Here is a 19,688-nt window from a genome sequence, read left to right as displayed (position 1 = left end):
TGATGGAACCCTGAAATAAGAGCCTCTGATATTTAGTTACGACTCATGGTTACGACTCGTAATATTACTTATGAGTTATCAAAACCACTCGTCTTGCAGATCTGAGAAACCTGCAAGTTTGAAGGCCTTTGAAGTTTCACCATGATTTATTGTTATGAGTCGACATTATTTCTATGTGTCGTCAAGTGAATCGTCAACCTTGAGCTTGACTTGGTCAATTTTTTAGACCTGAACTCATGTCGATGACTTATCTCTATGACCCGTAAAAGTCCCTATGAGTTATAGACCTACTCGTAGACTTCGGGTCAATTGATTATTTTTTAGTTTCCCCTTTTTGATCCAACATTCAGCCAATAACTCACATGTTTAGAAGATGCATGTTGTAGAGATGAGGACGTTAAGATGGATATGTGGGCATATTAAGAGTGACAAGATTAAAAATGAGATTATTCAGAAGAAGGTGAGAGTAGCCCCTGTGAAAACCCCCTGAAGTTGGAATGTCAGAAAATGAGTTTTAAAAGATGTTTCTCAGAAAAATCTCAATTTTTGGCATCAGGTGGTAATTCACGTAATCTATCACGGGCTGTGGTGCACTCCATGAGTCATTGCCATGGATGGCTCCATGACCCATGGTGTGAACCACAAGCCGTTGTGAGGCATGTGAAAGCTAACTCCTTAGACCCCTCTTGAAGGTGGCTACCACGAAAGGCACCATGAGCCGTTGTAAGAACCACGCACCATGGTGGCCTCGATGGAGGTCACTCCCTTCCAAAACCAAGTTCAGGTCCTTCACTGCGAAAACTACCATGGGTCATGGTGAATTTTATGGACCGTGGTTGTCACAACCCGACCTAGAACCTAGTCGTAACACGGCGATCGAAACTCCGAAGGGCTCCAACCAAGCCTCTTGTACATATTGTAAGCATGCATAAGGTAAACTAAAAGTGGAAACATCATATGTGAATCTAAACCATGAATAGAGAATGAAGAATGTCACATGACAACACAGACTCAAAATATTTATCCAACTAGATGCCTCTACTTATGAACATTAGCAGGGACTAAGATATGTCTCCAGCTCACCCTCAATATGAAACATAACAAAAGGTCTTTGAAAAAAATAACCAACTCGATGACTAGTCCCTGATAAATGAGGACTCACCACAAATACTACCGGAGAGGAAAGCTTAACTAGCCACGTCGATGAATATGATCTTCAACCTCAACCCCTACATTATGAGAAAATGTAGGCAAAAAGTATGCATTAGTACGTTGGAATGTACTAAGTATGAGGGCATGAAATGCAATATAAATCATGAAATGCAATGGTCAAGTAAAACACATGATAAGATGAAATAAGTAAAGTCATGAGAACACCATAGTGACCAAAGCATTTGAAAATCATAACTGAAATGATGAAAATACATATGAAATCATACATATGTGGGATAGGAACCATAACCGATAATAAGCCAATGTGAGCTATAACATGGAATCCCAATGTTACTCCTACATCGAAGGAAAGGGGAATCTACTTGTCAAGGTAGACTCTACCCCACTATGCTGATCATACATATGCTATATGTGGATCCAATAGATAGGAAATGAAGGAAACCTATGGTGGAACGTAGCTATGCGACAAGAGACTTTATGTAAGGACCCCATATTTTGAGCCCCCATCTTAAGTCCACATTCAGTGCTAAGTCAAATCCCACAAAATACATACATAGCATAAAAATAGTAATGAACATATATCATAGTCATTATCATAGGTTTGAAATCATAGAGTAGCTCATTTTCATAACATAAGTGAAATGCGGGTATTGTCCTTCCACATTACAAATCATACATACATAGATATAATTCATATTTGGAAATTCATGATCATAGCTTATACTTAAAATTAGGGTAAGACATGAATGCATGGTCAATTGATTTAAAAATTATGAAATTGACTTGAAAATATGCATGATCATATACTTTCTATTAGCCCATATATAATTTATAAAGGTAATATCATTCGAAAGTATAATTGAAAATACCCATAATTTACATTATGAACTCTAGAGATCAATATAGGAGAATTCATGAAAAACATCTTCAATTCAATGCAATAACCATTAATTTATATTAATATAGAATCATAATTATAATTTGAATCATAATTCATGCAATTGGAATAGAGATCATAATACCCATAAAATACGATACTTTAATTTGATAAAAAACTTGAGAAATTGATTGGGCTTCATGGATGAAAGAATCTATGAATCAATACCACATACCTTAAGTGAGAAAACCAAATAATTTGGAAGAACTTGAGAGTTTTGATGGAGAGCTTGAGTGAATTTATTTGAAGCCTTCCATGGAGTCTTTGAGATTCTTTTGTAGAGAGAGAAATATTTGAGTAGGGAATTATAGAAGAGTGAATAGAATTAGTGGTTTAGGTTAATTTATAGAGTTGAATTACGTCCTAAAAATGTCCAGGTTCATTAACTAACAATTTGGAAAAAATCTAAAGTGCCATTACTTAAACCTGAATTCGGACAAAAACCATCGCCCAGGTTCGTGACGCGGAGGTGTTCCCCGATAGGCTAATTTTGAGTGAATGAGATTTTCACCATATTTTAACTCAGGGAAAAATTGCACTGAATGGGAGCAAGTCCACGATGCGGACTTGCCGCGCACTTTACTATTTTGCGCAGTTTCTTTGAAAAATCTTTTTTTCAATCCTAAAAATCCACCAAGACTATTTTCCCGCATGTTTTGATCCCCTAATAGATATTACGGACTTGAATTTGCCAAAACGATAAATGATAATGCATTACGTGAGCGACCTATTTCCAAGTCATTCTTAAGACACTTGTGAGCATTTTCAGGAATGCTACAATATATCCCCCTTGGGAATATTCATCCTCGAATGAGATTCAACTAATATATAAAAGACATGGAAAAAGGACTAGCAACCCAACATGACAATGAGGACATTTTGAAAAATGCATAGAACATGTAAACTTCATACCTAACATAAGATATAGTCTTTGAGAAAAATTTATTTTCATGAATCATGCATGCATATGAATGACATATGGAACTAAAATGTGGGAGTTTAATCAATTTGATTATGAACAACTTAGTACCTCTAGGCTTGAGTGAAAAGAAAAAGATACGGATAACGCTTCATCATGTCCAATTCTGCTTCCCACGTAGCACTTTCTACTTATTGATTCCTCCATAACATTTTGACAGACGCAACATCTTTCTTTCTTAACCTTTTTCCTTGCCGGTCTAAAATCTTAATCGGGATCTCCTCATAAGTAAAATTCTTTTCAATACTCACATTCACCATTGGCACAATATAATTTGAATCGCCCACAAATTTTCTCAACATTGACACATGAAATACCGGATTAACCATAGCCAACTCTAATGTCAAGTCTAACTCATATGCCACTTTGCCAATATGCTTCGATATTTTATAGGGTCCCACATATCTAGGAATCAACTTTCTTTTCTTAACAAATCGCATTACTCCATTTATAGGTTAAATCTTCAAATACATCCAATTATCCACATCAAATTTAAGTTATCTCCTCCTAGTGTCCGAATAAGACTTTTGACGACTTTGAGCCATTTTCAGTCTTTCTCATATAAACCTTACTTTTTCCATTGTATCAACTACTAAATCTGGACCAATCAATGCCATATCACCCACTTCAAACTATTCCACCAGAGACCTACATCTTCTCCGATACAAGGTTTCAAAAGGAGCTATTTGGATACTAGAGTGGTAACTATTATTATATGCAAACTCAATCAATGAAAAATTCTCATCCCAACTTCCTTTAAGATCAATCACACATGCCCTTAACATTTCCTCCAAAGTTTGAATCGTTCTTTCACTTTTCCATCGGTTTGAGGATGGAAAGCGGTTCATAGCTTGACTCTAGTACCAAGACATTTTTGAAATGACTTCCAAAAATGTGAAGTGAATTGGGTACTTCTATCCGATATAATTGACAAAGAAACACCATGAATTTTCACAAGTTCACGAATGTACGACTTAGCATAATCTTCGGCACCATAAGGTGTCTTAAACTAAACCTTCCAGTATTTTTTGATGATCAACCTTAACTTGTTGATAATTAGGACACTTAACCATAAATCCGCTATATCCTTCTTCCTTCCATTCCACCAATACACCTTAGGTCTCTCTACCTCTATAAGAAATTCTATCCCAAGAGTATTAGCCCTTACTACATATTCAACAAACCTCGAGACCTAATAAAGAAACAACAATACATCAAACATCCACCTATATTCCATCAACACCATATTCAAGCCTAGTTCTATAACCACTCTAATACACTCACTTGAAATCCTTAATAAAAAGTCATTAATAACCTACTACAATCACTCACATATCCACAACCACACATTCAAGCCTACCATTCTAACCACTTTATGGCTCCTTTGAAGTCAGCATCACTTAATAATTTTCATGTCTACCTTAGCATCTCTATATCCTCATTGGTATTCATTTCTACCAAAGGTCACATCAATATACTCTTACCTATCTATTACACACAATAAGGTCTCATCTAGCTCTTCCTCCATGTCTATAACCTTAAATGTACCAAGCTACCATAATTATCACAATACGGAACACTCACTCTTTCCCCAATCTTCCCTAACTTATCCATCGAGAGCTATGAACTTTACTCAATATTATTTCTGTTAGGCCATCTACATTCGAAACTCCTAAGCAAGCTTGGTTATGAAATGCTCCATCTCCCTTTTATGAGAGAATGTCGATATTCTCATCAAAGACCAATTTCTCATGCACTACCAATCATAATTCCTAACTACCTCAAATAGAACACCACCTTCATTAGCATCACTCAAAATTACCCCTAAATACCGAGTCATATAAGGGTATTAATGGTGTCACAACCTAACCCCGTAGGCTATGAAGGGTGCCCGAACTGGGCACTCACATATATCCCTGCTATCTGTAAGTAAATTTGTCCCCTGTTTAAGTTATAACACATCAACAGGTAGGATAACATATAAGCCGGTGAGGCTTATCATAGGCACCATTGTACATACATATATATACAACCCATATACATATCCACAGACCTCTAAGAGTAAAAACAATAACATAAGGTGGGACAGGGCCCCCGCCGTACCCGTGAACAAATAAATATATACATCAAAGGTTAATACCAAAACTAGGCTCCGGCACAATAGAGCGCTTCTAAACTGCTAAGTGGAACTCCTACGCTGACAGATCCCCAAAGTGTGTATTTGTACCTGCGGGCATGAACACAGCTCCCCAAACAAAGGGGGGTCAGTATGGCATATGTACTGAGTATGTAAAGTATAGGCATTATAAGGAGATTAGAGTTGGCGTAGGGATGTAGGGGGCAAGTATAATATTTAACCATTTACTGTATTCGTATCATATAAAAGAATGTCATACATATTACCATCAAATACTATGCCCGACCTGTTAGGGGACTCAGTGTACCATCTACATTATTCTGTCATCATAAGCACATATATATTATTAGAGTTGTGGAACGTCCAGTCCGATTCATGTATATAGTAAGTACATGCCGAGGAACGTATGACCCGATCCGCACATTGTATAATAATGCCGAGGAATGTTTGGTCTGATCCACATATCATATAGTAGTATCGGGGAGCTTTTGTCCCCATCCACGTATCATATAGTAATGCCGAGGAACATTCGGCCCGATCCACGTATCATATAGTAATGCCAAGGAACGTTTGGTCAAATCCATGTATTATATACTGTACCCAACCCTTTATGGGACTCGGTATCATTATATCATCATATACTGTACCCGGCCCTTTGTGGGACTCGGTGTCATAATCATCATATTCTGTACCCGACCCTTAATGGGAGTCGATGTCAGATGTATTACAGTATACATGAATCAAGTAGTGAGTAATCATATACAATCTAAATTATTATCAGAGACTCGACAATGTAAGAAGATTAAGCTATTGTTCGAGGACCAGAATAGTAGTGTAGCCATCTCTAGTGCCTTATAAATGACATTGAGGCCTATATTACTTAGGATCTTGGGGACCCTATATATGATCTAAAGTAATACTAACAGTTCATAGAATTAGGGATACCCATCATCACATAGTCCTTAGGACTAGGAGCTTATGCATTGAGAGGCAATAACTCAACTAGTATAGTAATTCTACCATCGAGAAGTGAATAAGACTTATGAGTCATAATTGGGGTTATATGAATGTAATTATTCCCAAATTTTTTATATCAATCACTTAAGGATAAGACATGCCAAAAGAAAGAAAGGGTAAGTTTCACATATCTCTTATGGATTACTCTTACGCGTTCGGCTCATCGTCTCTTGAACCTATTTAACATGAAAGTAATACTAAGGTTAATGACCTTTCACTTTCCAATTTCCAACTCTACACTCAAGTACTCATAGGTGTTATTTCCTTATCCATTACCCTCGACTAGTTTGTTACAGTTCCGAATCTACTAAAAATCGAGCAGCATCTCTCCTATAACTTCAACATCCCCGAGATTTCAACTCGGCCACAATATCAACAACCATACCACCAAATAAAGACAGAAGCATATTTACAAGTAAATCACTTCAATCTTACACAATACAAGCTCCAAACAACTAGCTCCAAACTACGATACGAAAATAGAGTTTTTTAATCTTTATTTCATAAAATCTTTAACCATACCAAACGGAGAGTAGTGTGTATGCAATCAGAAGCACCCACACCCTTTTTAAAACAATTTAAATCCCTGCAACACGCAACCCAACCAGATGCACCCACAACACCACAACGATAACCCACTACTCGACTTCGATTTAGCTATAACTACTTCAATTTAGTTTATTTCTAACATCAAGCATCCTTATGCAATTTTTCCACTTCCAAACTTATTTAAGACATGTAATATACCTCTTAGAAACATCATAAACTCCAATTTTAAAGGGAATCCCTTACCTTGCCCGAAACTCATCAAACTCATCGAAACTTGCCTCAGAAGTTCTTTTAGCACACCTAAAATTTCGTGGCTTTTTGCTAACGTTTTGGGATTATCCAAACCATAAATATTTATTAATAACACCTTCATAACATCATGGGATACCCTAGATAATTAATTTGCAGAAAAAAAATTGAAGAACTCACTTTTTTTCCCCAAAACTGTAGCTCTCTCTCTCTAGTTTCAAGTTTTCTCTTCTCTTCTTTTATTGAATCTTTTTTTTGATAAAGATGAAGATTAAAGGATAAGGATGAATTAAAGTCATCAAACATATATATATATATATATATATATATATATATATATAGAACACCTTAGGGGGGTGACACGTGACCACCCCTAAGTGGTGATATATGTCAAGTCCTAAGTGGTGACATGTGTCAAGCCCTCATTGAGCCAACACATCCCTTCCTCCAATCGCGGGCTGCCACGTGGTATGTGGGGACCACCCTCTTTGCTACAGCTACTGCCACATCGCACTCCTAATTGCTGCCTTGTGGAACTCTCCCATGCTGCCATGTGGCACTTTCTTTTTCCCTTGTGACTTTGTAATCTCGTCTTATTTTATGAACCTATGTAATCCTTGCTACGTAATATTTGTATGTACTCCATTATATTAAGTATGTAAGATTTCCAAATTGGAATCTTACGTAAATAAGTCAAGTCCTACGACTCATTGTTTGGTCTCCAACTTCTTCTATATTCTTCTAACTCTATTTCCAATCTTCTCTACTATGGGGTATCACATCCTCCTTTCCTTAGAGTTGTTTGATAGAGTTATAGATTATCCGGCTCACATGGTAAATCTTTAGAAGCTTAATAGTTATTAAGAAGTCTTAAGAAGCTTTAAGAAGCTTTAAGAAACTTTAGGAAACCTTAAGAAACTTAAGAGGCTTACGATCCTTCCAAGAAACTTAAGAGCCTTTCAAGAGACTTAAGAACGCGTTCTAAGGTACAAAAGTACGGGGTGTAACATCCTTTCCCCCTTTTGAACATTCATCCTCGAATGTGAACCAAAACCTTCCTCAATATCTTATACAGACTATATGGAGAGTTTCTCTATTTAATTGCAGTAACATATACTTTTATCGAGCTATCACTATCAGAGTACCAAAGGTTGGGATTACCTGTAGCGTAAAGAATAGGTACAAATACTTGTATTTCATTTCCTCCTCCGCTTCTCAAGTCATTTCTTCACAGTTTTTATTTCACCACAATACCATAACGGAAGCTACATCCTTAGTTCCCAATCTTCTACTTCACCAACCCAGGATGGCGATAGGTTGCTTCTTGTAGGATAACTCCTCTATGACCTGGATACCCTCTATGGGATATACCCGAGTTGGATTACCAATATACTTGCAAAGCATTGATACATAGAAGACTGGATATACCACTTCCAGATTTGCTAGTAAGTCCAACTCATAGGCAACCTTGCCTATTCAGTGGAGGATCTAATAAGGTTAATGTATCTCGGACTAAGGTCCTCTTTCTTGCTGGCTATCATCACTTTCTCGGTGGGTGACGCTTTCAAGAGTGCTTAATTATAACTTAAAACCTTAGAGATTGAGAAACACTTCCAAGTTTCAAGAGTGCTTAAAACTTTCTCTCAAGTTTCCAAGTGTAAAGTTGAAGATATAGTTTTGTATACATCATAAGGTATGTATATACACTTCCACGTGATTGAGAAATACTGTAGATAATTAATTCACAGAGGAAAATTGGAGAACTTACCTTAGTTCCTCCAAGCTGCCTCTCTTCTCTTCTTCACATTTTCTCTCTTCTTTTGGACTTGTTTTTGGCTGAAAAATGACTTAAGATTCATTAACACACACATATATATATCCTCAAGAGGTGACACATGTCATCCCCTAAGGGTGACACATGTCCAGCCCCCATTGGGCTAACATATACATGCTGCCAATAAGGGGCTGCCACATGGTGTGGGGTCCACCTCCCCCCAAGCAGGTGGGTCACCTACTTGACACCAAGAAGGTGGGTCACCTGCTTGCTTGAGGTGCTGCCATATGTCACTCCTCCATTGGCTGCCATGTGTCATCTTTTCCCTTTCTTCGTGGGTTCGTAATCTCGTCCTATTTTAAGAGCCTATGTAATTTGTGCTACGTAAGCTTGGTATGTCCTCAAGTAGCTCAAGTATGTAAGACTTCTAAGTTAGTAGTTTACGTAGTTAAGTCAAGTCCTACGACTCATCAGTTAGCCTCCAATTCCTTCTGGATTCTTGTGACTCTATTTCCAACCTTCTCTACTATGGGGTATCATATTCTCCCTTCCTTACAGTCGTTTGATAGTATTGTAGCGTATACGGCTCACATGATGATGTCTAAGGAACTTATAAGACATTCCGAGTTTAAAAGTGTGGGGCATAACATCCTTTCTCCCTTTAGAACATTCGTCCCCGATTGTTAAACAAAACTTCCCTTAGCACATAGAAATTGTAGGGAGATTTTTTACTGTTTCCATAACACATACTTCTATCCTAGTACATAATATATGAGTTTCAGGAGTTGGGGTTACCTATAGACATTGGGAATAGGTGTGAATACTTGTGTTTCATGTTCTCTTGAACTTCCCCGGTCATTCTCTTTCTAGTTTTGGGTTTTGCCACAGTATCTTGACGGAAGACACGCCTTTAGTCTACAATCTTCTAGTTTGCTGATCTAAGATAGTGATAGGTTGTTTCTTATAGGATTCCATTTTCTAGACATCATCTATGGAACATACTCCGGGTGGCTCACCAGTACCTTTGTGAAACATCCTTATCTAATAGACTGGGCGTATAGTTTTCCAATCAGGTGGTAAGCTCAACTTACCGACAACCTTTCCTACCTTATAAGTAACTTGACAATATCCAATGTATTTTGGGTTAAGTTTGTTTTTCTGGGTGACCCTGTTATGAACATCCAATCATCAATTTGAACTCTATATGTCGATGTCGATTATCTATTTATCATTTCTGCCAACTCTAGGCTTTTAGTCAATAGCTTGCTTAATCATGTCGGGGCCTTTTTAGCTTAGTCTTTCTAACATCAACCCATCCAATATGGGACTTACATGTCTTGCTCTACCAGTCTTGTACGGGGCCATTGGGATACTAGAGTAGTAATTATTATTGTAGGCCACTTGATAAGTGATAGATAATCATTCCATCTACCTTTGAAGTTAACAACACCAGCTCATGACATATCTTCTAACGTTCAAGTGGTACGCTTTAGTCTATTCATCAGGTTTGAGGGTAAAGTAGTGTACGAATACTTATGCGTCTTCCCAGTTTCTTCGCGGACTGATTCTCGGTAGTTAACTGTAACTTGGACTCCTTCGTCTAGGGTAATAGCTATGGGGACTCCATAAGGTCCTACCACTCTTTTACCCTATAATTTTACACCTTCTCGGCTGAGTAGGTAGCCTTTGATTGAAGAAGCATGGGCTAATATTGTTAATCCACAGGTAACATTCCCTCCAGAGTCATCTGGCGCTGGAGTGCGAAGTGAGTCTTGTAGCCCTGGTCATATTGTGGGATTTTCGACCTCATGTATTACTTTCTATCTTCCATAAATTACATCAAATGGTACCCTTACCTTTTGGGTTTTTCTTTTTTCTGCCCTAAGAGTTGGCTGCCAAGTGGTGTCGAAATTCTCTTGCTCACTGGCCCGTATAGCCATTCTGTGGTTTGCCTCTCATTAACTAGTACTATGTTAAAAAACTGTGGCATTCGAGTGCGTCGTCAGTTAGCAATTAGCTAATCCTTCTTTTCTTGCTTAAGTCCTTTTTACAATACCCTCAATGTAATGTATAGTACTCTAGGAACATAATCTCTTGTCATTTTTCCGCCACTAGTTTAGATTCTTCTATCTCGCGCAATCACACTCGCACTATCGCACTAAATTCCACCAAAATTTAGAAGTTAAGCGTGCTTGGGAGAGAGTAATACTGGGATGGGTGACCTCCTTGGGAAGTCCTCATGCCGCATTTCATGGTATTCCTTGCAATAATGTGTGGGGCACTCAACTTAGCCCAAGATTTATCCTAGCGTCGTCTCATTAGTCTTAATGTTTTGCCTTATCCTTTTCTCTGTTATCTTGCAACCAGTATCGGGGTAGATATTTCATTCCATTACGACCATGTCCCTTTTTAGTCATTTTAATTTAACTACTCCTATTGTATTCACCCCTTTTTGTACGCACCCATTCATTAGGGTTGGCTACTGAGTAGCGCTAAAGTTCGTTCATATAGTGACCTTTAGAGCCACTTTGAGTTTCGTCTATCCTTAGTTGGTATAGTCCCAAAGAAGTTTGGCATATGAGCTCGCCATCCTATAGTAACCAGCTAGTTCTGCTCGTCTTATTTAAACCATTTTACACTTTCCTTACCCCAGCTGGTAACACTTTATTGTTGTTTTCTCGTGTCTTTCTTTACCTTTATGAAACTGTGAGAAGGTGCTCAACTTAACTTGAGAAATACCCTAGCGCCGTCTCGCTAGATCTCACCTTGTCACACTTCACTCTTTTCCCCTATTCACTCTATGTTCTTCTTATTTCCTACCACATGAGGCTTTCTATTCACTTGTCCTTGGGTATACATCTATCGTAACATCATTTGTGACCAACTCTATGGCTAACATTTTGGCTTTTGGTCTAGCATGCTGTCATTATCTTTTATAGTATCCCTTGAGTTAGTCGATATCCTTTTATTTTTATCTTCTTTTGCTTTTGTGCGCACCCACCTTCTAGTGTTATATCGTTCAGGGTCTCATAAAAACTTCTTAACGCTGTCTTACATACCATTCTGACTTCTATCCAATTACTGGTGGCTTCCAGATCTTTCTAACTTGGTTCAACAAGGGATCTTATTTTAGTTTAAACATCCATCTCAAGCATGTTGCCCCATCAATTGCCTCCATCTTACCCTTGCTGTTCTCTCACTTACTTCCCCTCTTTAAAGGGTACTTATACCTTTATCTGCTTATATCTTGCTCTATGTCCAGTCTCAATTTTGTCCAGTCTCCTTCCCCAATATACTTGGTACTGTATCATGTCCCCGTCTTTCTGCATTATTTTTTTTGCCAACTTGATTATCCATGTACGGAATCTTGGCTAAATCACGAGGAGACAAGATCCTTCCCACACATAGTGCGACACCTCATCTATTAATCTGTACTTAAGTAATGGGAACCATAGAACAACTCGTCCGAGGCCACATTCTACTTATCTCTATAAAAAGTTAATATATACACTTGTAGCCGTTCCAAATTTTCTTTTAACTAGGCAACATTTGTATTCCAAAATTCATTGTCCAAGGTTCTCTTGGAGTAGTGGCTTTCCCAACCTATATCCTTTGTTTCTTGGGATAAATGAAAGCTGTGCCATTTATTCCTTAAGTTTACCATCTTTGTCTTTTAAGAGTTCCATTATTTTTGGGGTGACGTTGTATACGCGCATTACTCCTTTATACCTTATAGCCCTTACCCTTACTATGTACCCAACATAGGCTTTTAACTTAGTCAACATATACTAAGTGCGCCTTACTAGTGGTCCTACTTTATCCTTGTATAATTGGATCACACCATTCAATTCATACTTACATATCCCTTTTTTAGTTCGTACTCATATTCATTTCCTGACATCTCTTTGAGGTGCTTCTGTCCGAAGATCTTTTCCCAAGTAGTCAGTGGAGGACTATCAACTTTTATCGTAAATCATTTTCCAACCATTGTTGGAAGAAACTAGAATCTCTTAAACATCATAGTACTTTTTTTAATACTTGACCTACCCGGTCTCCTTCTGGGTTTATCCTCGAGTTATGAACAACTTATCTAATTTAGAATTAGGAGTTGGGGGCTTGGTACTTTCAAAATGAGTGAAGCTCAATTACTGGACATCTTACCTTTCAACCAGAGCTTCTCTTTTTTTCTACATCATAATTATGGTTGGAGATATTGTGGTCTGAACTGTATGCTTAGACAGACTTTTGTTTCTCTGTAATAAACTTCCCCGAGTAAAAAGGGTATTCCTTATTGACGAAATGAAGAGTACCTCTTATAGCTTTAATTTGGCATAATATGGGTACTCGGTATCAATTTCCAAGACATGTTATAAAGCAATGTTTTATCCCCTTTTCTTGTTCTGGGAAAATTTTGGCAGAGTTTCCTCTATATTTCTTAATTATCCCAAACCTGCATGCAAAAAATACCAACAATGCCTCACAGGGCTAACACATATATATTCATAATATGTCACAACCGCACAGGGCTTTCAATATCATCTCATATTACAGCTACACAGGGCTTTCAATGTCAATAATAATATAAAAATACTAGACTTACCTCGTATGTCCAACTTCAACCTGCATCTGTTGCATTTTCTCGTCTACTTTTCTCTTCAGTTTTCGACTTTACATTTCAATCACATGTCAATACCTTTCTCAACAGATATCTTTCGTGCCTTTACTTTACTTACCTGTATGCTTTGTAACTTCCCACGTCGTTAATTACCTCCTTCTGTTGGTTTCGTCCTTCTGTTAAGATCCAAGGTTAGTATAAGGAATTATCCTATGACTCGGATCTATAGCACGATCTCAGATGTGAAAGAAAGTAACATCTTAAATATCTTGTAGCTTTCTGTTTATAGATGTGGTGTGCAACACATCGATACAAAAGATTCTACTAAACACGGTCTACAGATAATCCAAGGACAAACTGCTCTGATACCACTTCTCTTATGACCCAACCCCGTAGGCCGCGACTGGGGTCCGACCTGGACCCCCCCATTTACCTAACTATCAACTGTGGTCAAATTGAATTGTAAATAAAACAATATCATATAACAGAGCTCTATTGGGCAATAACAGTTTCATAAACCTGTAGCCCTTTTCGTTTGTGTCGTAACATAAAAAGGAATGCAAGCCGACAAGGCTGCCATAACATAATAACATATACCATACATCATGTAGATCCAGCTGAATCAAACTGATATACACAATCTACATATACATATCTGCAGACCTCTAAAAATATTAACGACAATATATGGAGGGACAGCTGTACCCTTAAATAGTCAAAACAATTTTATACATAGTGGTCAGTATCAAAAACTAGGCTCCGATACAATGAAGCCTCTTCCAGCAGAGCTGTGCGGAATCCTAAGCTAACAGACTCCTAAAACCTGCATCTGTACCTGCAGGCATGAGACACAGCCCCCCAAAGAAAGAGGATTAGTACGATATATGTACTGAGTATGTAAAACACAACATAATACAACTGGAAGTATATCTGATATAGAGGAATAGGGGATAAAATATCAAATCAGAAATTTGTACCTGAACTTTGTGAATTACAAAAGCATGCATGTTCAAATTATACCATATAGCCGGCCCTACCAAGGATCCGATGAATACATCTGTGAAACCATCATAGGCCCCACACCATCACCACCTTATTATAATACCTCATCATATATATATACGTATCTGGCCCTCTAGTGAGGGGCTCGGTGGACAATACAGTAAATTATGCATGATAACATACCTGGCCCGGGACTCTGTGAAAGAAGGGTTATAGTATACACGAGTAGAGTAGTGAGTAACTATATGCAATTTAAATTATTATCAGAGACTCAACAAAATAAGAAAGTTAAGCTTTTGTTTGAGGACCCGAGTAACGGTGTAGTCATCTCGAGTGTCCTCTAAATGCCATTATGGTATGCCTTAAAAGTAATCTCGGGGACCCTAGACATGTATTAACATAGGGCCAAATCATTTATGGAATAAAAAACACTTAGTATCATATAGTCTTTAAGAGTTCGAGCCTGTACATTTGGTACCTCTTTAACTTATAAAAGTTTCCAGGGAAATAGTTCAACTACTATCAAAGTTGGATATTCAAAAGTAAATAGGAGATGTTAAGAATGGAGTTACTCTGGAGCTCACATCATATTTAACTTACAACTAAGACATGCCAACAAAGAAAGAGAGTAAACTTTATATAGTTCGTACTTTCCTTCAGGTGGTCATTATATACATATCTCGTACCTGGCCCATCTTGGGGATCGGTGAACAACTATGGCATAATAATCTCATTTTTATACCAATTAAATATCAAGAGAAAGGAAAGATAATTTCCCATACACTACTCTTTAGCACGTAGAAGCCTTAACAGGCAATGCTCAATTCTTATAGGGGTGTCAACGCCTAACTGTATCTAGGGATTATGAGGCATACCTGGAGTTTTGGAAATGGAATTATCCCCACATTCCACATACAATTCACTTAAGGCTAAGACTTGCCAAAAGTAAAGAAAGATAGTTGTACGTACTTATACCAAAACATGCCAAGAGAAAGCTTTACATACCTCTTATGAGTTACTCTTTATCCCGTTCGCCTCGTCATCTTTTGAACCTATTCAACATGAAATTAATACGAATATCAACCACTCTTAACTTTCCAGCATCTTAGGTTGCACCTTAGTATTTATGGAACCTATTTCCTTGTTCGTCTCCTCAACTAGTTCTTTAATTAGTTAAGGCATTAACGAAAATTGGGCAGCACCTCCCCTATAATATGCCCTATCCGAATTTCCAATCACACCCCTAATAACTACAGCCAACCAAAAACAACAACCTTCAACATATAAACAAGAAATTCACACCAACATTACACAATACAAACCCCAACCAACTCACTCAAAACTATCAAAACGTGAATTCTAGGGTGTATACAATTTCGAATCACCCCTATATCAGGCTTTATGTCCTCCATGAAAGTTATATACATGTGTCTTAGGGTGTATACAATTTCTAATCACCCCTATATCAATTCTGTACAAAAAGATATGCCCAAAATACCAACAACAGTCCGTGTAAGATGTTCAAAACCAAAATCTGGGCAGTACCTCCTCTATACTTCATCACCATTTTTAGAGAAGATAACAACAAAAATGGATTTTAAAGGATAAATGAAATTTATATACCTTTGAAATATCTTTCCAAAACATATTGAATCACTCGAAATGAAGCTGTACACAAGAAGTTATACTAATATTACTAACAATAATCCCATTCAAAAATGGGTTTGTTAACTAGCTCTTAACGTTTTCTCTCTTTGTTCTTTCAACTTTCTCTCAAGTTTCCAAGTGTAAAGCTGAAGATATAGTTCTGTATACATCATAAGGTATGTATATACACTTCTATGTGATTGAGAAACACCGTAGATAATTACTTCATGGAGGAAAATTGGAGAACTTACCTTAGTTCCTCCAAGCTGCCTCTCTTCTCTTCTTCATGTTTTCTCTCTTCTTTTGGACTTGTTTTTGGCTGAAAAATGACTTAAGAGTCATTAACACACACACACACACATATATATATATCCCCAAGAGGTGACACGTGTCATCTCCTAAGGATGACATGTATCCAGCCCCCATTGGGCCTACACATACATGCTTCCAATAAGGAGCTGCCATGTGGTGTGGGGTCCATCTCCTCCCAAGAAGGTGGGTCACCTACTTGACACCAAGTAGGTGGGTCACCTACTTGGTTGAGGTGCTTCCACGTGTCACTCCTCCATTGGCTTCCACATGTCATCTTTTCCCTTTCCTCATGGGTTTGTAATCTCACCCTATTTTAAGAGCCTATGTAATCCATGCTATGTAAGCTTGGTATGTTCTCAATTAGCTCAAGTATGTAAGACTTCTAAGTTAGTAGATTACTTAGGTAAGTTGAGTCCTACGACTCATCATTTGGCCTCCAATTCCTTCCGGATTCTTGTGACTCTATTTCCAACCTTCTCTACTATGGGGTATCATATTCTCCCTTCCTTAGAGTCATTTGATAGTGTCGTAGTGTATCCGGCTCATATGATAATATCTAAGGAACTTATAAGACATTCCGAGTTTAAATGTGTGGGGCATAACAAGGGGCACCTGGATACTGGAATGATAGTTAATATCGTAAGTACTCTTGCCGGTGGTAGGCAATTGTCCGTGTTACTTTTGGGGTCAACCGTATAGGCCCGCAACATATCGTCTACCATGTAGCTACCAAGCTTAGTCTGTCCATCAGTCTGAGGGTAAAATGGTGTACGAAAACCTATCTATCTTCCTAATCTCTTCACGAATTGATCTTCAGTAGTTAATTATAACTTGGGCTCCTTCATCTAGGATAATAGCTTTGGGGACTCCATAAGGTCCTACCACCCTCTTAAACTATAATTTTACACAATCTCAACTGGACAGGTAGTCCTTGATTGAAGAAATATGGGTTAATATTGTTAATCCGTGGATAACATTCCATATAGAATTATCTGTCAAGGGAGTGCAAAGTGAGTCTTGTAGCCAAGGTCGTATTGTGAAATCTTCGACCTCATATATTACTTCTTACCTTCTTTAGATGAAATCAACTGGTACCCTTGCCTTTTGGGTTTTGCTTTTTGCCCATCAGAGTTGGATACCAAGTTATGCTGAAGTCCCCTCACACAATGACCTGTATAGGCATTCTGTGGTTTTCCTTATCATTAACTGGTATTATGTTGAAGAACTGTGGCATACAAGTGCGCCATCTGTTAGTAATCGACTAATCCTTCTTGTTTTGCTTAAGCTCTTTTACAATTCCCTTATCATAACTTATAACACTCTAGGTACATAATCTCATGTCATACGATCATAACAACACTAATGCACCGGATCCCACCAGAATTCTGAAGTTAAAGATGCTTGGGCGAGAGTAGTACTAAGATGGATGACCCCCTGGGAAGTCCTTGTGTCACGTTCCATTGACATCCTTGCAATAATGTGTGAAGGCACTCATCTTAGCCCAAGATTTACCATAGCATTTTCTCGCTAGTCTTCATGTTTCGCCTTGCCCTCTCTTCTTTTTTCTTACAATCGGTGTCGAAGTAGATCTTTAATTCAACCATGATTGTGTCCTTTTTGGCCATTTGATTTAACTTCTCTTCGTATTACTATGTAACATCTCCAAAATATCATAACTCCTTTTCATCATGTACTCCTGCGCTTGGTCTTATGCTCTATATAACTATTCGTAAGTTGCAAAACTACTCTTATACCACTAGTATGAGGTAAACGCAGTCTTTTTGTCACCCGACCCGTCTTACTTTACATATCGACTTCACACTAGGACTTGCTTATGCTAACACTATTTTGTCCTACTTCTTTCTTTTCATCCTTTATGTACTCCTTGGTCTCCTCATTTCCTACCGTAGGAGATTTTCTATTCTCGTTGCTACTTGTACGTCCCGATATTAGTGACCAATGATGCTGTTGCCATATCTTAATCTTTACTCAAACACGGCCCTACTACTTTTTTGCGGCCCTTAGTTTGCTCAGTACTACTCTCTTATCGTATTCACCCCTTTTTATAAGCACTCATGATTCTTCTCACGGTCTCAGATACCGCGACTTCTATCTATTTATTATTGGCCTTAATCTCTTGCTAACTCGTGCCAGTATGGGATCTTGCTTGAAATTTAAGCGGTCCCATCAACATGTAACAGTGTCAGTTGATTTTGTCTCACGCTTGTATTTATCTTGTCCACTTCCCCCCTTTAGGATGTACCCATGTCATCCTCTATTTATTTTCAACTATTCATATGCATATGATTCTGTTCCAACATATTTGACATACTGCACCATGTCTACACCTTCTGTTAACTCATCTATACTTTAGGTTGCCCTTATAAGAAACCTTAATATAACCATGGGGTGCTCAGAATTCTCAATAACTAGTACCCAATCTAGTCCAAGTACTAGTACTCGAGTCATATAACTAATGTAGTATTTTTAGCCATAGCCACATTTTATTTATCCCAATCAGTACATTACTAGTGCTTATAATCGTGTCCGATTCTCCATTCAGGGGCACTTATATTCTGATGACACGTGTTTCACGTTTTGTTATCACATTTTTTTTCCAAAGGATACCACTTGTTCCTTTAATAATTTCAATATGCCTCAGTTGTTTTGCAATTTCCCATTCCCTATCCTCATGGGATCCCACTATTTCCAAAATGGAGGTATATATACACAATACCCCTTTCTGCTTCATAAGCTTTCATCCGTATTGTGTACCCGATGCTAACTCCTAATATTACTCACAATCACATTCTTTAGTTACTTCTTTATAGGCCAACGTACTTCCATGATGATCCTCATTATATTCACACTATATTCTGCTCAAGGTCAATCCCGGAGGGTAATATTTCTTAACTTTTATTCACGATCCTTATTATGGGCTAATTCTACCTAGTGGAGCAAGCGTACTTAACCCCTTATCCTTCCTCGTCATTCTCATTCTTAATACCTCACAGGCTGTCTTAAGACATTCATATCCATCACCGTTCTTCTCACCAAATTAGTATTGACCTTTTACTTGCCACCCATATCGCAATTAACTTATTTCCTAAAGTCAGTTGTACTCCTAGTTTAGTCGGATCTTATCGTTACCATGGATACGATCTCTCAAGATATATTACAACCTTATATCTCATTCTCTTTCTATTTCCAAAAATATTTCGGCAGCGTTTCCTCTATATTCCTTAGTATCCCAAACCTTCACTCAGGAAATACCAATAATGCCTCACAGGGCCAATA

The 19,688-nt window shown here is 37.9% G+C and overlaps 1 pseudogene; it reads left to right on the top strand.

Annotated features, from left to right (window-relative positions):
- Positions 1–17,731: 17,731 nt before the first annotated feature.
- LOC129897953 (5S ribosomal RNA) lies at positions 17,732–17,850 on the top strand (annotated as a pseudogene).
- Positions 17,851–19,688: the final 1,838 nt, after the last annotated feature.

The sequence above is a fragment of the Solanum dulcamara genome, chromosome 7, assembly GCF_947179165.1.
Source record: "Solanum dulcamara chromosome 7, daSolDulc1.2, whole genome shotgun sequence".
Classification (NCBI taxonomy): domain Eukaryota; kingdom Viridiplantae; phylum Streptophyta; class Magnoliopsida; order Solanales; family Solanaceae; genus Solanum; species Solanum dulcamara.
The sequence above is the reverse complement of the archived record's forward strand: the minus strand, read 5'-3'. Positions and strand labels throughout refer to the sequence as shown.